The 24,740-nt window shown below is 48.4% G+C and overlaps 1 protein-coding gene across 3 annotated transcripts in view; it reads right to left on the bottom strand.

Moving 5' to 3' along the window:
* IRF3 (interferon regulatory factor 3) overlaps positions 1-21,520 on the bottom strand; it is a 251,590-nt gene extending 230,070 nt beyond the window's left edge. The window contains exons 1-3 of one of the 3 annotated variants that reach the window (XM_078655267.1): positions 21,253-21,467; positions 15,044-15,119; positions 13,165-13,381 (exon numbers count right to left, since the gene is read on the bottom strand). The gene's annotated coding sequence lies outside the window, so the exon portion shown is untranslated. Of the gene's footprint in view, positions 1-13,164; positions 13,382-15,043; positions 15,120-21,252 lie in introns of all 3 variants that reach the window. The other 2 variants (XM_078655266.1, XM_078655268.1) reach the window with 2 other exon arrangements.
* Between the last annotated feature and the right edge of the window lie 3,220 nt (positions 21,521-24,740).

The raw sequence follows: 24,740 nt of genomic DNA, 5'->3' as shown, positions 1-24,740 counted from the left end.
CAAGGGCAGCTGGCAGCCCTATAAGTGGCAATATGTGTTTTTTTCCAGAAAATGTAGAGCTTTTGTACTTTTTTTTTTTAACTAAGAAGCACTGGACATGCCATAGTGTTACAATAGTTTGAAGAGTGTTGGTGAACTAACTTCCAAGGTTCTTTTGAAAAGAGATCCTTTTGGATGGCCATCATTTAGGCTGCGAACAAATGCATGTAACTGAAAATACTCTGGTGGCGGTACAAGAGAGCCTTCTAACCTCAGTTAACCAGTAGACATGCAGATTCTTTCTGAGCATGCTGGTCTTGTTGTCAACCTTTGTTTCCTTGGACCATGCTCCCTTTTGGACTCACTTGCCTACAGGGCTCATGTCTTGGGGAGTGCTTTTGCTCTTTCCAAGTGCATTAGGTCCACTGGGTGTAACTGTGGACGTTTGTGTCACCTCTGCTCTGGGAGAGCATGAAAGCATTTCAGAACAAGGGGCACCATTACGATCTGCCCGCCATCGTAACGGTATGCGGGGCCAGGGGTGAGGCAGTCCCGCTGTGCCTAATATGATGCGACCGCCACCCTGGCAGTCGCATCCCGCATATTCAACATTGTGGGGGGCGGTGCTTCTCGCAGCACCCGCCACAATGTCCAAGATGCATATTGTACATTGACATGCACAAGGTGGCAGGCACCATGTGGTGCCTGCCACCTTGTACATGCCAATGTAGGGGGTACTGTTGGAAATGGGATCCCCGGCTGGCCAGGGCTTTCGCCAAAGTCAGTCAGAGACCACCACACCCAAGTCAGGGCAAGGGAGTTACACGCCAAGATAACCCCTACTCACCCTCTAGGTAACGTGGCGCGAGCAGCAAGGCTAAACTTGGAGGCGATGTAGGCTAAGTATTTGCGCACGCACCCCAGCAACAACAACCAAAGGCCCACCACAAAGGAAACTCCACACAAGGTTATATAAAAATAGCCTTTGTATTACACCAAAACACATTAGATAAAACACACACTTTACAATGTGCCAGAGGCACGGGCAGAATTTACAAGGGATTATTTACAAGACAGGGCCACCTGGACCACTGTCAGGAATCAGAAGTAGCACTTTCAGAAATAGCACTTAGTACATAGAATGTAGCACAAAATAGCACACAACCAGTAATCACTGGTAACCAGGACCTCACTAGCACCACCTGTACTAGGGAGAAAACAACCACCTATGTATTACAATACCTGTAGGGGTGTAAGAGGAAAACACATGATGCAATGCATAACATTCATTCAGAGGTGTAAAGGCACATGACGCATAAAAACACATTCAGAGGTGCAGAAAGTACAATTGCGCCAAACTCACGTAAGTCACCACCTGTGACTGTCCCTAGGCCCTCTGGCCTTGTTGGGGCTAGGACGCCCTGTGTCCAAAGTCAGGGTCCTAAACGTAGCAGTTGCCCACAAAGTGCTGGGCAACTGGTGCAATTGAGGAGGATGTGGCCACCCACTAGAGCCTCGCAGGCTCTGGCAAATAGAATTTCCCCTAGAACCTCTCTGGGCTCAAAGAACCACCACTGTGGCACTGGTGAGCCTCTCTTAGGCTCTCTCACCAGCAAGGGGGGCTGCTGAGCCTCACAGGGCTCCAGCAACAGGAAGGTACAGCCTCGCTGGGCTGGGGGGTCCCTCGCTCTGGGGACCCAAAGCAATAATGCTGGCCAAGAGCCTCGCTTGGCTCTAACGCTACTGGTGCCCCCGGGGCACCTCGTGGCTCCACAAACGCGGAGGTGCTCTCTCTCGTTGGAGCCTCTCTGGCTCGGGTTGGAGTCCCCCTCTTGGGGACTCGGGTCGCTCACAAGTGCCCCCTGAGCCCTCAGGCTCAAAACACAAAGGCGCGAGGTCGCGCTACAGAGAGGGGGCGGGGCGGACACCGGCAATGTGTCCCGACGCTCCCCCCTCCTCTGCAGGCACCTACCGGGTTCGCGCTGGGCTCTCCAGCGGAGGCGGGTCTCTCCCGCTGGTCCCGGGGCTCTCCTCTTCACACGGGAGCCTCGGGGACCCGGCCGGCAGCTTCTCTCTCCCCGGCTCGTCGGAGGAGGCGGGACTTCCGGTCGGCCTTTCCTGGGCCGCGCTGCGATTGGCCGGGCGCTTTACTACTTCCGGGTCGCCGCGGGCAGCGCGGCGGCTCGCTTCTAGGCAGGCAGGCGGCTTCCCAGATGATCCGAGGAGTGGGCTCCCTCGTAGATCGATAACCACGGGCACAACAAAGCGGCGAGGAGCGGGGTGGCACCCGCGCCGCCAAAGCAAATATAAAGCGAGGTAGGCACTCGCTAGGCCACCACGAGCAGGGTGGGCACCTGCACAGCAATTGGCGCCCTCCCAAGCGCTAGGCAGATAATCACAGCGCTCCAAGCGCTATAATTCAAAATAAAGCGCTCTCAGCGCTGGGGTGAAGGCACAGCGCTCCCAAGCGCTACAAGCCAAATAAAGCGCTCTTAAGCGCTATGAGTAAAATAAAGCGCTCCCAGGTGCCCTCAGCAAGCAGGGCAGATTCCCAGCAGTCCTTGGGCAGGCAGGGGGGACAAGGCTGGGCCCAGAGCCAGCACACTGGGTCTCCAGGCAGGGAGACACCCAAAGTGGCGGTCCTCTGGCCCAGCAGCAGCAACAGCCCCCCTCAGGATCCTGGAAGAGAACAACTTCTGTGGGGACACAGCCCCATTTTTATACAGTGCATTCCTTTGTTCAAGGGTGCAGAGTGGGGGCGGAACCAGTCGCAGCTGGTTCTTGAGTACTCTGTTTACCTCAACCACCCTCTCTATTCACTGGCAGGGCTTGGGTCATTAGACACACCACAGGGGGGCGGAGCCAGCATTGTGTGGGGAAAACCCAGCCCATCCAGGACACAGGTACACTCCTCCCACACATTACTCATGCAGATCTCCCACTCACCACCGGGCAGACCCATCCAGACTTCCTGGAGCCTGGCATGCCAGCCAGCTCCAGCCAATCACACGCCAGCACCCTCACAGCACACGTACAGCCATGTCTAGAAATGGCGCTTCGCTACTAGACACATACATGCTGCATACACCATCTCGCAGCATTCACTCTCACGAGTTTACACATACCAGACTCAAGCCTGTACACCCCACGCATCAGGAACTACCAGGGACACATACATTCCCCATGCATTCCTATGGGCGGGCAGGCCTAGCTCAGCACATGCACTCAGAGTGCGCACGCACTTTCCACTGGGACACAGTGAAAGTGCGCAGAATCCCAAAATCACCATTTCAAGCAAAAAGTCTAGGGGTGAACCTGCCCTAAGGGCCAAAGTCCAACATAACCCCCTTCCAGCCAAAACGCAGGGGAGACCAATCACCACCGTGATGGACTTTCCTGCTTGGGGCGATAGAACACGGACGCAGGCCCGCAACTGCAGGGACACCCTCCTGTTCTACGCCACGGTGAACCCATGGGATTCCCTCTAAACACATTGTCTGGACCAACTGGGCTACCCCACTGGTACTCCCAAGTTGTCCGCGGCCAGGACCAGGCCCTGGGCCACCCAGGTGCCACTGGTCCATGCCAATTCGCAGAGCGGGGGGTAGTAACCCCTGGCACATAGGAGCCATTTTCCACTCTTCCTGTCTGCAAGACAGGACTAGACTGCCACTGGTACTCCAGCCTAGGGCCTACAACCTCAGGCGGACCAGGAGTCTCAGGGAAGGCTCTCCTCCCCCTACCTCTTCTCCTAGGGTTCCTCCTCCCTCTGCGAGGGGTACACCTAGAACGCCATTCCAACCCAGGGCTTATCCACTCAGGTTGCACCGGGGTCAGAGGTGGGCTCTCCCACCCTCTGCACCCCCTTCCAGAGGTCTGCCCTCTCCCACCTGGAGAAGTTCCTCTGGAAGAAGAACCAGTCAGGACACTGGTTACAGTCGTCCTACCCTTCAGGTCAGGCTGACCCTGAACCTGGCCTTCCAACCTCTGGTCTAAAACCTTCGGTGGAACAATTGCCTGGCACTCCAGGACTTCTGGGGATTCACACGCAATCCCCCTGAGGCTAACAAATGTCACATCTGTTGCGTGACTGTCTGTCTGGCGCAGATCTCCCGCCCTCTGTCCACCTGACAGTGCGTGACGATCCCCCAGACCAGAAGTGGTGTTACCATGGTCACTACACGGGAACCTAGCCCAACTGGGTAGTCCCTGACCCACTGGTCCTTCCACTGGGGAACTCCCCCAATCACTCCTCACTCTGGACTCCTGTACCCTCCCTACCGGAGCGGTACTGCCAGACTCTAGAACCACAGGAGCTCTGTTTACAGACACTCCAGGTCCTCTACTCACTAGGAGATCCTCCTCAACTGGGTTAACAGGACAGCCTAGGTCCCCAACCTGGTGTTCCCTCAAGAAACCACCCAGGTTCTGAGACAGGGCTTCGGGCCTCTGGGGGCTCTCAGCCACCCACTGACTCCTGCTCCACTGAGCCAGGCAGTCAGCCCCTACACCCTTCTCACTAACCAGGGACCTAGCTGGGCTACACTGAGCCTCTTCCACCACGCTGGGCTGGAAGATCCCTGACCCACTACTTTTGGAGTCACTCACCAATGACTCTACAGAACCTCTGGTCCCTTCCCAGCGGTCTGCTTCCTCTGCCAGCTCACATGGTTCAGACAATCCACACCCTAACAGGTGTTGGCGCAACCCTGGTGAACAACAACTGAGCAACTGCTCTCTGAGAAACATATCGAACAATAGGTCCCAATCACATTTCGTGGGCTCCCGTACCCAATCACACAGGGCTCTACAACAGTCATCCTCAAAGTCTTCCCAAGACTGATGAGACGGTTTCCTAAGGTTCCTAAACCTCAACCTATTCTCCTCCTCTGGGGAAACAGGAACCATACTCTGGGAACTGGGACTTTCTAGACTGAGATTTAAATAGCTGCCACCACTGGACCCAACCCTCCCTGGGGGATCCAGACACTCAACACTGCGCGCAGGGGATAGTCTACCCTCCAGAGCTACTTTGCCTCTGGTGGCGGCCCTCTCAGCCTCCTCTATCCTGTCCTGCGCTAAGACCCTCTCGGTCTCCAGCTGTTGCTTCTTAACCTCCAGCTGTTGCCTTCTAATGCCCAGCTGTGCCATAGCCTGGGCATGCTCCAACCTGAGCTTCTCTAAAGCCAGCTGGTGCTCCCTTTCTCTCCTCCTATCTTCCAGCTCCTCTGGGGACAGGGAAAGGGATGAGGCGCTGCCTCCTAAACTGGACCCAGCAAGGGACTCCCTATCTATGGGGTCCTCACTATCTGCTGGCGTCCCTGTGCTATCATCTTCCTCCTCCTCAGACTCTTCAGGGCTCCCCTCTGACCCACCACCCTCATGGTGTGAGACCCGGGCCCTCTCCTCACTGTGCTCACGCTCCCAGTCATCCTTCTGCCATTGGATCAGGTTACCCCTAAGTTGGGACTGGGTGTCTGACTCATTCACTGCAATGTCTCTCTCTTCGCAAAACTCTCTCAGTTCATGCAAAAACAGACCCCAGACATTAAAAGCAGACTCCATCTTGGCAAGATGATCACAGACACGTGCAACACAGGGGACTGAACAATCTGAAGTAAGAGTACACAATTCCAAAACTTCAACAATCTCCTTATCAAAGAGAACTCATACTCATGCGTCCAGGAAAACACACCATTCATCCACACACACCCTCCCCTCGGATCGGTAAGGCAGTTTCTACCACCCCTGACTTCTCAACCTGACCAAAGCGACACAGGTACCAAACTCTGGAAGCAGGGCGGGGGACAAATGTACTGAACACAATCAAATGACACTCTTCAGGAGAAGAAACAATGGAATTTCAAAAACAATCCCCTAAAATGTGGTCATCTAAATGCAGAGTTTTGTGGTATGGCCAGTTACTACTAAGGTACAACGCAAACACAAATCCTTATCCCGCCGCTTGCCGCCAATGTTGGAAATGGGATCCCCGGCTGGCCAGGGCTTTCGCCAAAGTCAGTCAGAGACCACCACACCCAAGTCAGGGCAAAGGAGTTACACGCCAAGATAACCCCTACTCACCCTCTAGGTAACGTGGAGCGAGCAGCAAGGCTAAACTTGGAGGCGATGTAGGCTAAGTATTTGCGCACGCACCCCAGCAACAACAACCAAAGGCCCACCACAAAGGAAACTCCACACAAGGTTATATAAAAATAGCCTTTGTATTACACCAAAACACATTAGATAAAACACACACTTTACAATGTGCCAGAGGCACGGGCAGAATTTACAAGGGATTATTTACAAGACAGGGCCACCTGGACCACTGTCAGGAATCAGAAGTAGCACTTTCAGAAATAGCACTTAGTACATAGAATGTAGCACAAAATAGCACACAACCAGTAATCACTGGTAACCAGGACCTCACTAGCACCACCTGTACTAGGGAGAAAACAACCACCTATGTATTACAATACCTGTAGGGGTGTAAGAGGAAAACACATGATGCAATGCATAACATTCATTCAGAGGTGTAAAGGCACATGACGCATAAAAACACATTCAGAGGTGCAGAAAGTACAATTGCGCCAAACTCACGTAAGTCACCACCTGTGACTGTCCCTAGGCCCTCTGGCCTTGTTGGGGCTAGGACGCCCTGTGTCCAAAGTCAGGGTCCTAAACGTAGCAGTTGCCCACAAAGTGCTGGGCAACTGGTGCAATTGAGGAGGATGTGGCCACCCACTAGAGCCTCGCAGGCTCTGGCAAATAGAATTTCCCCTAGAACCTCTCTGGGCTCAAAGAACCACCACTGTGGCACTGGTGAGCCTCTCTTAGGCTCTCTCACCAGCAAGGGGGGCTGCTGAGCCTCACAGGGCTCCAGCAACAGGAAGGTACAGCCTCGCTGGGCTGGGGGGTCCCTCGCTCTGGGGACCCAAAGCAATAATGCTGGCCAAGAGCCTCGCTTGGCTCTAACGCTACTGGTGCCCCCGGGGCACCTCGTGGCTCCACAAACGCGGAGGTGCTCTCTCTCGTTGGAGCCTCTCTGGCTCGGGTTGGAGTCCCCCTCTTGGGGACTCGGGTCGCTCACAAGTGCCCCCTGAGCCCTCAGGCTCAAAACACAAAGGCGCGAGGTCGCGCTACAGAGAGGGGGCGGGGCGGACACCGGCAATGTGTCCCGACGCTCCCCCCTCCTCTGCAGGCACCTACCGGGTTCGCGCTGGGCTCTCCAGCGGAGGCGGGTCTCTCCCGCTGGTCCCGGGGCTCTCCTCTTCACACGGGAGCCTCGGGGACCCGGCCGGCAGCTTCTCTCTCCCCGGCTCGTCGGAGGAGGCGGGACTTCCGGTCGGCCTTTCCTGGGCCGCGCTGCGATTGGCCGGGCGCTTTACTACTTCCGGGTCGCCGCGGGCAGCGCGGCGGCTCGCTTCTAGGCAGGCAGGCGGCTTCCCAGATGATCCGAGGAGTGGGCTCCCTCGTAGATCGATAACCACGGGCACAACAAAGCGGCGAGGAGCGGGGTGGCACCCGCGCCGCCAAAGCAAATATAAAGCGAGGTAGGCACTCGCTAGGCCACCACGAGCAGGGTGGGCACCTGCACAGCAATTGGCGCCCTCCCAAGCGCTAGGCAGATAATCACAGCGCTCCAAGCGCTATAATTCAAAATAAAGCGCTCTCAGCGCTGGGGTGAAGGCACAGCGCTCCCAAGCGCTACAAGCCAAATAAAGCGCTCTTAAGCGCTATGAGTAAAATAAAGCGCTCCCAGGTGCCCTCAGCAAGCAGGGCAGATTCCCAGCAGTCCTTGGGCAGGCAGGGGGGACAAGGCTGGGCCCAGAGCCAGCACACTGGGTCTCCAGGCAGGGAGACACCCAAAGTGGCGGTCCTCTGGCCCAGCAGCAGCAACAGCCCCCCTCAGGATCCTGGAAGAGAACAACTTCTGTGGGGACACAGCCCCATTTTTATACAGTGCATTCCTTTGTTCAAGGGTGCAGAGTGGGGGCGGAACCAGTCGCAGCTGGTTCTTGAGTACTCTGTTTACCTCAACCACCCTCTCTATTCACTGGCAGGGCTTGGGTCATTAGACACACCACAGGGGGGCGGAGCCAGCATTGTGTGGGGAAAACCCAGCCCATCCAGGACACAGGTACACTCCTCCCACACATTACTCATGCAGATCTCCCACTCACCACCGGGCAGACCCATCCAGACTTCCTGGAGCCTGGCATGCCAGCCAGCTCCAGCCAATCACACGCCAGCACCCTCACAGCACACGTACAGCCATGTCTAGAAATGGCGCTTCGCTACTAGACACATACATGCTGCATACACCATCTCGCAGCATTCACTCTCACGAGTTTACACATACCAGACTCAAGCCTGTACACCCCACGCATCAGGAACTACCAGGGACACATACATTCCCCATGCATTCCTATGGGCGGGCAGGCCTAGCTCAGCACATGCACTCAGAGTGCGCACGCACTTTCCACTGGGACACAGTGAAAGTGCGCAGAATCCCAAAATCACCATTTCAAGCAAAAAGTCTAGGGGTGAACCTGCCCTAAGGGCCAAAGTCCAACAGGTACCATAGGTATCCCCCAAGTGCAACCCCCCACCCTCCCAGGGGCCCGTAACGGGCACCCAAAGCACTCTCTGCTGGCCTTTCCATGGCGGCATCTCCGCCATGGAAGGGCCTTTCAGGTTGCCCATGCTAATATGGATGGCGGTGCCTACAAGGCACCGCCAACATATTAGCTCCCTTTTCCGCCCGGTCTTTCCATCCGCCGCGGTGCCCCTCGCTATGCTAATATGGCGGGGGTCCAGCAGGGGCATTTGGCGGGCTGATGGCCACCGCCGGCCCATTGGTGGTGATCCGCCCGCAAGGCAAATGACCCCCATAGTTGGAGCCTGAATTTAGATTAGACCAGAATTGGTGGAGACATTCTAGCTTTAATTTTGTCTTTCCATTAAATACTAACCTGTGACAGACTCAGTAGATCGAGACCTTCTTTAAATACTGTAAGGCAACTACTTTAAGGCAGTGCGGTCTCCAGAAGTTGCATCAGGCAAAGAAGAACATCTGCACACATGCTCTGGTTGTGCAGTAAAGTGGGGTGTACTGGAAGGAAAGTATTGGAGAGGTAATAGTTAATCTTTTGTATTTTACTTAAGGTGCCCCATGATTGCAACTACTTAATCATGATTCTTTTTCATAGACTGTGCCTGGGTAAAAAAAGGTCTATCCTAAGAGTACAGTTACTGAAAGGTTATGCCAAAGAAATTAAAATACACCCTCAAGTCGCAGGTCAAGGGCTGGATGGAATAGAATAGAAATATAGTGAATCCACATTAAGAAAGAAATCGTGTATGTATCCGGAGATTAGGCAGGCTACGTGTCTCATTACAGACCCACATGCTGTCTCTTTATGAGTTGTCCTCGTCTTGTTCAATTTAGTGATTTGATATAAAGGAGTGATGGGACTGGCAGAGTGTTGTAGGTAAAAAGTAGGGGCGTGTGGTATAGTATCTGGGCCTGGAGGTGCGGTTATATCAAGGAGCTTTCTTGGTAAAGCATTATTTCCCTTGTTCATTGACAGTTTGTCACTCGTACGTGAATTAACATGTATGTTTCATGTAAGGTTTGTGAGAGTTTCCCATATAGTGATATGTACTTGCTAGGTTACTTTCTTAATTAAATGTAATATATACTTTTGGCACCATTTTTTCAAAGTTTGCCAGGGGCGGAGAGAAACATCCTCTAACTCACATAGAAGGTGTTGGGGTTATTCACTTTGACTCCTCTCTTGTTCACTGATTTCATAATCCATCTGTTGAAAATTCATCGGCCACCAATGTGACGTACGCTTGATGTTCGGCTTAAATAATGAAACGTTGCACCACTGCTAAGAACACCACTTCATTGGGTACTGGTCGACAGTGTTTGTAATGTCGCTCTTTTGGATTCACAAGCACGTCCACAGACTGGAAACACTACACGCAAACAAACAAAAATGTCTCAGCAATGTGCCAATGTGTTAATTAGGAATGGAGTGCCCAAAGCTGTGGCATGCTCTTCAAGCTGAAATTCATATATCATTATTCAACCTAGCTCTCTCTGACATGGCAAGAGTGGTACTAAGCTGATCCTCCCTTCTACTATTTCTTTCTTTTTTACTTAACTTTTTAAATTTTTCAAAGTAACATATAAAGTACAACATGTCAACAAATACAACAACATCAAGATAAAGTTGGGGCAGGAAGTCCAAACAATTGAGAAATTTCAACATTTATCATCATATTCGGAGGTAAGTGAAACGAGACTTCACATTCCACCCTCCACGCTTTATCGTAGGCCTTGGCGGAGAGGCGCCCGTCTTTTATTTCTATGGTTGCTCAACATATTGACGGATTTGCAACTATTAGCAGAATGCTCGGAAGTTGAACGACATAAATATCAACATAAAAGTATCATTTACCCAGTTTATAAGTCTAAATCTGTATCCATCAACATTAGTCCTACAACAGCTTCCGAGCAATCAGAAAAATACACGCTGCTACACACCACACATGAATTATGGCACGGCAAATTTTGAGGTAAGCAGCAGCTATCTGACATTGTTACGGGTATATTGCTGATGTTTCTTTGATAGTGTTAGATGTTAAATGCTTCTATGGATCCCACACCCACTCCCAGAGGTGCAACATCCAAATTTCTCAACATTTTGAGACAGAGTGATTTTAGAGGGTGACCGACTAAAATTAATGACAATAAAACTATTTTTGTGAAGTTAAGGTGATTTTCGGTATTGGTGATCACACAAAGGTCTGTGGGAGACATTTCACTCCTTCTAAGGGTCAAGATGAATCAAAGGAAGCTAAGCAACAACGCCACTTGAGCATGAGCTGAGTGGCATGAACATCTCTAAGTCAGTCTCTCCTTCCAACAGTATCTCCTTTTTTGCTATGGTTCTTTTTCATAGTGTGGAATGCCTGTCACTGACATTTTAACACCTGATAAAGTTCTTGAAACATTTTTCTCTACCGGACATTGAATGCTCAAGGAGTGAGCAAATTTTAAAAAATGAATCACTGACCGAATATCGACTACAGAAATATAGATGACAAAAATATCGGGGTTAATCATGTTTGTTTGACTTTTATGGTTTTACTCATAAAACCGAATAAAGTTTGTTGATGATGATGAACCTACAACCCGCTCCTAAAATAATTTAACACAATTAATATAATAATCAATTAATACAAATTACCAATTAATAATTAACAATACATTAATTATCAATACCAATAAATAAAAAATAATAACAACTTTATTATAATTAATTTACTTCCCACCCTATTGCCCTCTAAACCCACAACCTGCTCCTAAAAAAATGAACACAATTAATATATTGATCAATTAATCAATTAATACAAATTAATTACCAATTAATAATTAATTCACAATACATTATTTATCAATACCAATAAATAACAAGCATTAACAATGCAACGGTCTCGCCTTTGCAAAAGTTAGAGTTATTGACATTGTAAATGTCAAACTTTTTATTTATGTGTTGGTTTTGAAAACAGATAAATAAATGGCATTGTCATTTACAATGCCAATAGCTTAATCTCTCGCAAATGCGAGACCTATTGCATTGCATTTCGCTGGCTGTGCAAGAAAAGTGTGGGGTGCAGGACGAGATACAACAGTATGCATGCATATTCCTCTAACAAGAAAAGCAATAGTGCTGGGGTTTGACTTCACTAAGTGTGAGGGGGTAGAGGAAGAGGTGCGGGTATCCTCCACGGGAGTGGGGGGGGGATAATTGTGCAGTTATCCTTTTCTGGACTCTCTGGGATATATGCCATTCTAAAGGAGCCTCTGATGCTTAAATATCAAAGCCTGCCTGGGCCGTGACCGCCTTATTCAGCTGTTGGGGGTCTGAGACCCGCCTCCGCCATGGCATGGTGTTCTTTCGACCAACAGGTGGGACCTGGGAGGGGTGGTTCATGAGCTGGGGTGGGGGGTGTCAGGCCTTCTCTGCCAGGGCCTCCCTTAGCTGTGACCTCCTTGTCCAGGGAGCACGTGCGCTCTCAGGCCCCCTCCCCCGGCGGTGAAGGGAGAGCGAGGCCTTTCCGCTGCCTCAGACCTGCAGGAAGGCAGCTGCTCTCACCAGCTACATGGGAGATATTTTCAGATTTCTGAAGTCTGTGGCCTTGGCCTGGGAAAGGCTCTCGTTGAGAAGAGAGACCAGGAGACTGTTGGAGGGAAGTGCAATGCCGAAGCGGGTCTGAGGTAGCCACCGGGAGTGAAGAAGGGGCGAGGAAGAGAACTCACGATGAAGGGCAGCAGCCGCAGGGTGGCATGTTCGCTGGATGAGGGGAACCCACGGGTGTAAGTGATGTCGAGGCGGCAGTAGGGGCAGGGGATAGGATATATTGGCTAAGAAAAATAGACTATGCGGTACAGGCAAGAGGGTGAAAGAAAGATGGTACGGCTAGGCACCGGCAGCTTAGCAGATGTAAAATAAATCACGTCACTTTTTGCCTCTTTCCTCAGCAACATTTTTAAAGACCACCAAAAAACGACGTTAACAATTTGCACAGATTTATACGCTGTTCTTTATTGGACCTAGTATCGCCAACAACTTCAAGAGTGGGGAGAAGCTGAGACTTTTTTAAAAAAGAGTCCTCAACACACAGTTATTCGACAAGAAATAACTACAGAGTGTAAACACTGTTGCTTGTACAATATCAACACGTTTTACATCGAAGACACGGTTTTGTGACAGGAACAGATTTGGCTCTGCCCCCATACCTTCAACTCCCCCCAAACTGCCCCCTCCCCTACAAGTCCCTGACCCCACGCCTGCAGTAAATAGTTACATTGCTAGTCACCAGAGCCTGTTTTCGCAAACAATGGTATTTACATTTCACCTGATTACCTATATACAATGTGGTGAAACGTTTGTTACGAGACGAGCGTGCAAGGGAGCGATGGGCTCGCGCAAGAGGGTATGTGGGTTCCACCCCTCCTTTCCTTCTGCAAAACAAAACCTTCTTGTCTGCCCCGCAACAGCCGGAGTGTGATATAAAGTATAGTGTCTCACCAGCACTTTTCCCATCCACCCAAGTCTCACAAGCAAAGCACGGTTGAAACCTCCCGCCACGACTAAGCCCTCTTACCTCCTACCACCTGCTGGCGCTGTCCCCCCAGTTCCTCCGCGCACCCTCCTTCTTGGCTCTCCGTGCTGGACTCCCACAGAAAGGCTAGGTGCGGCGAGGGGGTCTTGCGTCCTCTGTGAGTCCGCCTCCCTGGGGAGAAGTTGCATTATCCCCACCCGGCTTTATTCTCTTAAAGGGTTGCTGAGCTCTTTACTGTGGAGGGGGGGGAGTACAACGCCTATAAGAAAAATATATTGATAGGATGTCTTATTATTTGAACTCATCGGTACATATTTTAATCACGAGGATGGGGAACGGGAGAATACATGTAGAGTTTCAGTTCCGTAGCTGGTTGTGGGTTTAGAGGGGAATAGGGTGAGAAGTAATTTTATTATCATAAAGTATTTTTTATTTTTTATTTTTTGGTATTGATAATTAAATTATTGTTAACTAATTATTAATTGGTAATTAATTTGCATTAATTGATTAATTGATCATTATATTAATTGTTTTCATTTTTTTAGGAGAAGGGTTGTGGGTTTATAGGGGAATAGGGTGGGAAGTTATTTATTAGAATAAAGATATTAATAATTTGTAGGTCTCGGCCTGCGATGGCTGCGCAGACATGCGCAGCTGAGCTGGCGAGATTTAATGACTTAGAGCGAGGTTAAGCCACGCCCCTCTTTTCCATTGGCTGGCATTACCGTTCATGCTAAACGGTGGGCAGCCATTGGAAAAGAGGTCCTAATGACGTAATTCTTTCTCTTTTAGCCCCGTCCTTTTCAGACTGAGTTCCTTGACTTACTGGTGGTATAAAAGGTTTCTTATCTTCTTTATGGGGCGAAACAGATGGCCCCATAAAGAAGATAAGAAACCTTTTACGTCAGCAGGAAGTCAGTCTGAAAGGTACGGGGCTAAAAGACAAAAGGCTGTGTCATGGCGAGCGCTTGTTACAGTATGCGGCTGCCTTTAGTGAAAGATGGTGCTTTTATGGCAGGTTTCACGGTGCGAGCTATGCGTGCTCTCGCTCGCGGGAACCCTGCAGTGCACACATCATACTGGCAACGCCTGACGAGCTATGCGCTGCACCGACGTGATCCAGCGCAGCGAGCTGGGGGTGTGCGTTAGCATCCTGTAGTACCGCTGGACCCACCGAGCTCTTCCGCATCCTTCATCAGCGGGCGGCTTTCCGCTCGAAAAGAGGTATCCCGGCCCCACTAGGGCCTCATGCATTTCAGATAAAAATTAAAATAAAAAAATCTAGCGACCGTGATTGATCCACGCGCTACACACAACGATGTGCAATCGCAAGCCATTTTCCGTGAGTGATCCTCCCGCCCCCTCCCCCTGGCGCGGTGACACGCAAAGCCCTGCAGTAGCCTGTATAAAAATTGTGCATTTATGGCAGGTATCACGGTGCTCGCTGCGCGTGCTCTCGCTCGTGGGAACCCTGCAGTAGCCTGGATGAATATGGTGCAATCCGGCATCCCTCGCGCAACAACTTGTGAGAAATCATCACACCACAATTCAAACACGTAGGAAAAAAAGGGAAAATACCCCCGGCTCAATTCCACTGTGTGGAGCAGGAGCTGGATTATCATCTTAACATTATCTGATACAGCACTGGCTCCTTCAGCCTAACAACCCTACACTCCATGTACCCCAATGCAGCAGCAGCACCCGAGCCCCACAACAGAGCTAGTCCCTTGAAACCCCCACCCCGCCCTCCCATCAAAGCAAGCAAACCGCGGCACACACAGCATCATAGAAGCACACGACTGCCTCCTCGCAGTGCCTGCATTTAATGCAGCATGCCGGGCTCAGAGTCGATATTATTAACAACGATATTTTTGCAAAGGATATTTCTGACTTCGATATTAACAAAAACGATATTTCTTACCTTCAGGTCGATATTCTGGTCACCGATATTCTTTATGTCGATATTCTGTCCCTTCGATTTTTCCAACTCGATATTTCTGTAGTTCGAAATAAAAAACTCGATATTATGTCTGTGCACTATAAAAAATGCCACTGAACGTGCACCTGGCCCTTGACACTGCTTCAAACAAGCCTAACAAGTTTTGCCTGCTCCAAAGCTGTTTGTTTTTTCAAGAAACGAGCAATAAAGCTCAAGACCTGTTTCCAATTAGAAATGTTTAAATAAGTTGCAGACAATTTAATACATTAAAATTATTTCGGGCCACAGGTCGGAGCATAGTTACTCTTATATATCAATCAGCCTTATTCATACTACCCCAGCACACGTAGTGTGTTCTGAACACTCTTTTTTAACCACTAGACAGCCACATATCTTCCCGAGTTCTATACTGAATTCTTGACATAAATCTTTGTAACTGTTTTTCTACAAAATATATCCGGACTAAACGTGCCCCCTACATCTCCCTTCTTGAAACCATATGAGACCCAACAGCTACATTAATGTCACATGATAACAGAAATTGTGCTACTAGACTGCATTTCCACTCTTTCCGATAAAAGCTGTACTCCACATGTGTAAATGGGCATACCATGGGTGAAAATAGCGAACCAGAATTGTAACTATGGCAAGTCCATTTAGGGCGCTTGCTTTTCACATACATTTGGCCAGCTGTACGACTTCTGATTTTGGCCCAGAGCACCCAGGGAGATCTACCGCCTAAACAACACAGATCCAGGAAGTGCGAGGAGCTGTAATCTGGCTGCCTCGCACAAGCTTTTTTTATCCATAATGCCCTGCACACGTTAAAATATTGCTTTAAAAACGTGGAAAAGTCAAGTGAATTTTGAATGCAAGTTTTGCATAGAAACCTGGCACATGGGATGTTTGGAGTTTTTCGACCAGACTCTACTGGGACTGATAGAAACATGCAAAACCAATTATTTAGGAAATGCAAAGATATAGGAGGTGGGTCAACGGAGGCATGACTCATGTATCATACAATTCACATTAGGATGAATATAAGTATGCAATGTTTGAATTTACTTTTATGTATATCAGTACAATGCCACAAGAAATACACAAGTTACCACAGACGTAATGCTATCCCACATCCCATACCGCCTCGAAATCTTACGGCAGCCCAGATGTATGGGCACTCCTATGTATGGGCACACATAGGGCATAGGGTACGGCCCAGTAAGATTAATCACATGCTTGCATGGCTGCTCAACGAGGGAGGGGGAATGGAACACCAATTTAATTCCATGATGGGGTAAGATGTGTTAGTTCTGCAAGTTTTTCTTACTCACCGTGCCCTGGAAAGGATAAAAATACTCACAAACACTCAGAAGCAAAAACACAATTACTACCACAGCTTCCTGAGCTCCCAAAGATCTACCGATAGAAAGCACACAACACAAGATACTTTTTGAAGGGTCAATTGGACTTCTTCTGGAGATTGGGCTCTCCTTTCCAACCAGCAGTGCGGTTGTCTTGGGTGTTATGCATTTTTAGGTCTCGCCTGTCGATGCGCATGCGCATCGAGCAAGCGAGACTATAGGGGCTCATCCAGACTTTATCTAACTTGCAAGGAATCGTGGCGATTCCTTGCAGTGCCCGTGACTTTTAAGCTCAATGCGCATGTGCATTGAGCTTAAAAGCGCGTGCACATGCCCCCAGCCGCCTGCCTTGCCTACTCTCTCTCACAGCCTCCCCCAGCTCCGCCCCCTCACTACTTGATTGCACGGCCGCTAGGCCGTGCCTCCCCTACTCTCCTCCCCCCTCCTCCTCTCCTCCCCTGCCTGCCTGCCGCTAGGCCGTGCCTCCCCTACTCTCCTCCCCCCTCCTCCTCCTACTGCCGTGTCGCACCTCTCCCCTCTCCGCCCCCTCCCCTGCCAGCCGTGTTACGGTGAAAGGCTTGTTTTTTTACTTAGCAAAGAGAAAGAATTCATGCACTGGGATTTTTGGGGGCGCACTTGTACAACTACCTGAAAAGCGAGCAGTGAAAACACGTTAACTCCGCGTGCTTTTGGAGCAGTATGAAAACTTAACTCGAAATACATTCTAAATGCCAGCAGTAGCCTTGCAACCCTAACCCCTCCCGCAAACATAGAGCTAGCAAGGAATCTACAATGGCAGAGTAAAAAGGGCCCAACCCGACCCGACTCAGCCGCTAGAAATAATAAAGAGCGAACATGAGATACATTGTGGAGCTGTAATACTGCAAGGACGTGAATGACCGCACGTAAACCCGGCGGCCATTTTGAATCTACAGCTACGTCAATTTCCTAGGGAAGCCGCCCGCAAGCCCCTCCCCTGCCCCAGTCACAAGCCCTGCACGCCTACTCCTCGTGTATCGGTTGCTGTTGTCGGCGATCTTCATGAGCCTTTCAGCCAATCGCACAGCAGTTCACGCCTGCTTCTCGTGAGCCAGCAGGGCCTTTTTGGCTTCCCATTGGCTGCGATACTCACACCGTCTCCCAGTGCACGGACCTAGTCGTCTCTCATTGGTTGTCTTCACTCTCACTGCTGTAGCATTTACGAATCACGCATGCCCCTCGTGCACAGTTTACCAGCTCCCCGACTTCACCATGTATTGTAAACAGCAAAACTTGGCACAGACTGTACATCCTTTGACTCCAAAAAATATTAATACGCAACCCAGCCTGTTAAAACTGGTTTGTTGAAATAAATGTGTTGATGATACTTAAGAGGCAACTCTGTTTTCGACCCATTTCTTAAGGTATTTTCCAGGACATACATAAACTACTCACCCAAATAAAATGTCAAGCTGTGTTTACATGGGAAGCTTTTTATTTTGCTCTAGGCTAACTTCAAAGTGTCAGCGTTTATAGGAAAGAGGAATGCAGTATACTTGCTCCAAAGAGCCTGCTTGTGCCTTTAAAAAAAAAAAAAAACCTCACTCACCCTCAACCCCTCACCCTCACTCACCCTCACTCACCCTCACCCACCCTCAACCCCTCACCCTCAACCCCTCACCCTCACCCTCACTCACCCTCACTCACTCACCCTCACTCACCCTCACTCACTCACCCTCACTCACCCTCACTCACCCTCACTCACCCTCACTCACCCTCACCCACTCTCACCCTCACTCACACTCACCCTCACTCACACTCACCCTCACTCACCCTCACTCACCCTCACTCACCCTCACTCACCCTCACTCACCCTCAACCCCTCACCCTCACACAGTGCAATAGGTCTCGGAGCATTTGAGTTAGAGCTTTTAGAAATGTTTATGGCTTTTTTTTTTAATTCTTTAGCATTGGCTACAGGAAACAAAAATGCTTAAGATTTACAAAAAAACCCATAAACAATTCTAAAAGCACTAACTCTAATGCTGCGAGACCTATTGCATTTCCAATGCTTGTTTAAAACAAGATACTGCGGCGAGTTGAAGGAGGCCACCATCTTCCCACACAATGCCCTTTTCACTCAAAGCACTTGAAATCCAAGGAAAGGGTCAGATTTGTCCAACATTCAGCACTTCATGGTTCATGACCGCCATGCAAGACAGTGTTGCTTTTTTAGATGTATTTCTTCTTTTTCCTACATTGGTGGCACGTGAAAGCTGAATTTGCTGTTAAGACCATGGTGCGTGTTGTATTTGCAGAAACGATTCAGAAAAGGGGGTGGTGATGAACTGCACTCACATTTGTTAGATGTTTATCTGGGGACAAAACTTGTAAGAGCTCACCCTTTGTGACCTTTGGCGTAACAGACACCCTGCCAAGCAATCTTCAGAGTGGAAACATGAGGCAACCACCGCTGAGTACTGCACAAATCAACTCTGTAGAGATCTATAAACGTTCACAAACACAAGGAAGTTGGTTCAATCAGGCGAATCTAACAAAGCAGACCCCAGGCCTTGATTATGAGTTAGTCAGCATATTCCGACCTGTGGGTAAACCTAAGAACACCACGCTTCCCGTAATAAACAGTCCAAGCTGATGTTTAGGCGTAAAATGCCATTTATTAGGACCAGGCTGCACAACATATTAAATAACCAATAACAAACCCCCCAACATCAACCTCTTCATCCATTCACTCCCTTCACACCACTCCGAACTCACCTCTCATTCCACTCCATAACCCGTTCCGTTCTTCATCCACTTCTCTTCTAGCATCCTCCCCTGTATCACATGGCATTACACTTGTGCCTCCAGCCCCCCCATCATTCACTCTACCCCCCTTGAGGGATGGGTGTGCCCGTCAGTGACTCCCCCACACCTCCCAAGTACAGCTAAACCCTGCAACCTGTCCTAAACTGGCACGCTCAGCCTACCCCACTCCCGAACCCTAATAAAACTGTAGGGCAGGCGGGTGGCCTTTCCTAAACCTAACCCTCCCGATGGTGCCAGAATGCAGGAAGAGAAAGTCACCTTCCTCCCCTGCATTCTTATACCCACCCCCAAACCCCACCCCCTGACCCCAGCCTGGCCCTCCTTCGCGAAAGACCCCGGGGGAAGACTAGTCTGCGACTCTGCTTCCCCTGGGTCCCACCAGTCAAGATATTTATTGCATTCTGGTAATCGCTAACTCGTAGTGAGGGCCTTTGGGTCTCCAGGCAGGTGGGTCCCTTTCCCCGGCCCTCATTTCCAAGATCGAACACCTCTCGAGGATGGGTAGGTGGGATGATTGGGGCGGGGGTGGGGGTGGTGAGTGTGTGTTTTATATATACTATTTACACTATTCTTAACTCTGCCGCCGAGGTACCTATAAGTGGAGTTCATAACACTGAATCTAGTTAGCAATGAACATTTTTCTTCACAATATGCTGGTGGTCAATGTTTTCGCTAGAATAAGTCAGCAGGATGGTATTAAAAACACGATATTCTCACTGAATACTATAGCTGATACCCAGGAGACGTCGGGGACCTCCATGCCACAGCATCACATAACCCAGTGTTTAATCTGTTGAAGCGTCAGTGCCAGGGCTCACAGTATTCGTCAGACATCCGACCCCGGAGCTACGGATTCGCGGGGGGGGGAGGGGGGGAGGCGGGATGGAGGGCATGTATACTGAGATTGGCTAGTCTCGAGTCCCTGTCGAAGTTCTCTATTTCACCTCCGTCTTGGTGTCTTTTAGTCTCGCTCTCGTCGGTTGATTTGCAGCCTTCACAGTCTCCGTTTCCCTACCTTTCTCCTCCTCGCTCCCTTTTCTGGCTTTCTGTCTTGTCTCTCTTGCTTTGGTGCAAAGACCGATGAGGAAAATAAGCCTTAACCCCTAAATAGGAGGCCCGGTGCCAAGCACCGGCACCAATTAAGCTCTTCCAGAACACCTGCACCAAGGTGCATTCCTAGGTGGTGGTGATGAATTGTTTTTATTACGTTTGAAAATAGTTTAGAAAATCTTATAAACAATTCAACTGAAACACCACACATAGAGATATCAAGTCACGACAATAAAAAATACCTGATACTATAAAATAAAATAATTCCAGCCATCAAAATAGAGCTAATACAGACAGTCTCAGTACTCAGTGCTTCCTCTGACGACACCCCAAGGTGGCATCTCCACCCAACTGCCCGGCTCTGAGTTTAATTCACTTGAGGTATTGCCAGTCACCGCCCGGCTCTGAGTTTACCTCACTTGAGGTATGTCAGTCACCGCCCGGCTCTGAGTTTACCTCGCTTGAGGTATGCCAGTCACCGCCCGGCTCTGAGTTTACCTCACTTGAGGTATGTCAGTCACCGCCCGGCTCTGAGTTTACCTCGCTTGAGGGTTGTCAGTGTAAGTCAAGTGCAGCCACTTGAGCGGAGGCGCTATCCCCCCGTCTGAACGGGAAAACACGTCCCATTGCATATACATGGAACCTCAATGGGAATAGGAGCAAAGATTTTGAGCAGCGTTTAAACCCCGATCCTTCGATACAGATGATAAAATGCTGAGCCCCGCCCTTCAGCATTTCATCCTGTAAGCTTGGGGCTACACGTAGTACCCCACAGCAAGGTAACAACCCACTGAACAATTTACCAATGTAAAGATTACAAAACTATGCACTCACTAGTCATGGCACAGCCTGCGATCTGTCCCCCAAAAAGTCTCAAATGTACAGATTGGGAACTGAGGCAGAAATGTAAAAACATCCCATTGCAGGCTGGGCGACCCTCACTGCCTCCAGAAAGAAGATATTCAGCCTTACCTGTCCTATAAACACCTGTGAAAGGATGACTGCCTCCTAGTGGGGCGCTCACTCTCGGTATGCCTTTCAGAGTCCCAATATAGCTCTCAGTCCTCGGGTATAGCTCTCCGTCCTTCCTGGTCATTCATATTTACCCGGAGCACTCCCCAGTGCTTCTCACTCTCTCGCTGTCTTTCTCTTTTCTCACTCAGTTTACACACAGCGCTGGCTTTTCCTCTTACAGTTTCGTTTCTCTTCACCCACGTGACTCTCTGCTCCACCCCCGACTACCCCCTCCCGGAGCCCAAGGCCGGCTACGTGACGTCACACACCGAGAGACACCGAAAGCGAGACCCAGAATTTAAGACGGTGCCTCGTGCGGATGACAGCAGGGCCCACGAAGTGGCTACGAGAAGGCAGTCAAAAAGAAAAATACAAATGCCAAGGTTTCAAATTGCTTATGTGTGACATTACCATAATTTTTGTGTCATGAGTGACAATTAACGACTATGAGAGTGACACTTTCTCACAAGCAAAAAATCAAGCAATGAAGAGGAGGGAATATTATATATATATATATATATGTATATATATATATATATATATATATATTCACAGAAAAAACCATAGGTTATAGACCATATATAGTTAGGAATTAGCATTTACAAAACCTTGAAAATTCACTGAAAAAACCATAGGTTATAGACCATATATAGTTAGGAAATAGCATTTAGAAAACCTTATTTTACTCACACAAAACCATTGAAATTCCATATATAGTTAGTTGCACTAACTATATATCGCGCACCTGCAATCCACTGCTGATGATGTCACATATTACATCATTCATGACATGGTCAGTGACATCACTGATGACATCACTGATGACATCTCAAATGACATCACTGATGACATCACTGATGACATCTCATTTGACATTACTGATCACATCACTGATGACATCATTCATGTGATGATACAATGAACCTCTTCAGACTCTAATATAACCTTAGATACACTCAGTGTAAACAGACACTCACAGACTGTCACTCATCCATGGAGTTACTCACACACCTAGTCAGTCTTGCAAAGAATCAATCACACCTCGATTTCCTCAACTATATAGTTATACACACCTTACTTATTGGAACATATAATAACACATATTTACTCTGTTATACAATCCCTGATACAAGTTCACAATAATCCATACAGCCACTCACACATTCACTGGCTCTTATGCACAGTTATTTATATATGTCAACTATCACATGTACTGTGTTTTACATATGTACTTACTTTGACATGTAGCACTGAGATATCCATTCACTCACCAATACACTCATGCACACAGTCAACCGCCCATACAGATGTTTCCACATGCACTTTTGAACCCATACATCTAGTGAATCAACTGCTCACACATCTATGCACAGAGTCATACACCTCCCAGACACCCACACACACACTCAGTCTCCCATACAAATACTTGGGCAACTAATCAATAACCCATATAGTTAGTCATATAGCTAATGATCAACACATGCATCAGATTACAAAACAACAGACACAATGATGCACAATTTAAAACAGTTTAGTCACTAACCCATGCACTCAGTGAGACACATTTAATCACTCACTTATACAGTCAGTCATGCACCTACTAAATCCTTCATCCAGACACTTATACATCCACTCATTCTTCAATATGTAAGACATATTTTAACTTTACAGAAGCATACAGTCACTGGATGTTGTCATCAGTGATGTCATCAGTGATGTCATTTGAGATGTCATCAGTGATGTCATCAGTGATGTCACTGACCATGTCATGAATGATGTAATATGTGACATCATCAGCAGTGGATTGCAGGTGCGCGATATATAGTTAGTGCAACTAACTATATATGGAATTTCAATGGTTTTGTGTGAGTAAAATAAGGTTTTCTAAATGCTATTTCCTAACTATATATGGTCTATAACCTATGGTCTTTTCAGTGAATTTTCAAGGTTTTGTAAATGCTAATTCCTAACTATATATGGTCTATAACCTATGGTTTTTTCTGTGAATTTCATTGGTTTTTTAACAGTGAATATCTGTAGCTGTAAAATGTATTCTTCTTTAAATCCAAAAATATATTTTATATGTTTATGAATATTTTTTTTTAAAAATATTTTTTTTTCTTCGTTCCCGCTTCGCGAATCAGGAAGCTTCCCGTTAGCTGACCTTGATGCCGCGAAATAGACCGCGAGCCGGTAAACGTTTCTTTACCGCAAGTGCCGCGTTAGAAAACAACATCGTGACGCCTCCCGTCCGCATGACGTTCCACGTTGTCGCTTGATACGTCATATGACGTGCTACGTTAGCGAACTGGTACGCGAAGCGAGTGCCAAAGCGCAGGTTTCTGGAAGCAAACAGGGAGGCCCTGCAAAGCGCTTAACGTAAACACAGCAAGTCATGTGACTTGGTAATAACACTTTTCATTGGTTCATTTCACTTTTGGTTTCCTAATGATGTAAGACTAGGTCATATAATCTAAAATGAACACTTTTGATTGGTTGAGAACTCTTGTTTTTCCCAAATGATGAAAATCCCTCCTTCTTTCCTCACTCTGACTTTCATCATTGTGAGAGAAAGACCCTTTGTGATCACTGAGCAATGGCTTCTTTAGTAGCTTCAGCTGGTGCTTCCCCACCACCTCCACCACATCCAAGGAAGAGTGGACCACCTGCTCAAGTTGTAATTCAACAAGAAGAAGAAGAAGAGGAACAGGAGGACGAGCACGAAGAGAGGCAGTTTTTGCCTGAGCAGCCCAAGACGTCTCACCGGAAAGAAAACTTCATTTGGCAATTTTTTAAAATTCCCAAAGGTCAGAAAAAAGTAAATGCAAGATACGTAACTTGCCTTATATGTCAAGATAGACTGTCCAGAGGGACCGACAAAAAATACAGTTTCGGAAACTACACAATGCATCGCCATATGACTAGGTGGCATCCTAACAACTACAGTGCTGCACAGTTTCGGAACGACCTAGATAATCTCCCTATTATGGCCAGAAGATCTGTTGTACCGGAAGTAACGGGACCAGAGGGCAGGGAGATGGTGCCAAATATACAAATGAGATTTGGTGAAGTAAAACACACCTGCGTATTTTGCGATGGATTCATTTCCTACGGAGAAAGAAGCATCACTCTGATCAACAGAGCTATTGACTATCATATGCAAGTTTGTCCGAAACGCCCAAAATAATAAATACTTCTTTTTTTTGTTTTGTTGCTCCTGTTGAGCCCTTTACAATGAATCGTTTTCATTGCCCCCTCCAAGAAAAACCCAAAAAAATATAAAACTGTTCCGAAAAATTCAAAAACAGTAAAAAAATGTTCAGAAAAATAAAAAAAAAAGTTCTTTTCAGAACTACCTCCCCGTTATTAAAAAATTGGTACAATATTTGGAACTGTGCCAACCTCTATTTCTCTTAGTTCGCTTCCTAGTTCGCTCGCTGGTACGC

This window comes from Lissotriton helveticus, chromosome 7 (genome assembly GCF_964261635.1).
Source record: "Lissotriton helveticus chromosome 7, aLisHel1.1, whole genome shotgun sequence".
Classification (NCBI taxonomy): Eukaryota; Metazoa; Chordata; class Amphibia; order Caudata; family Salamandridae; genus Lissotriton; species Lissotriton helveticus.
The sequence above is the reverse complement of the archived record's forward strand: the minus strand, read 5'-3'. Positions and strand labels throughout refer to the sequence as shown.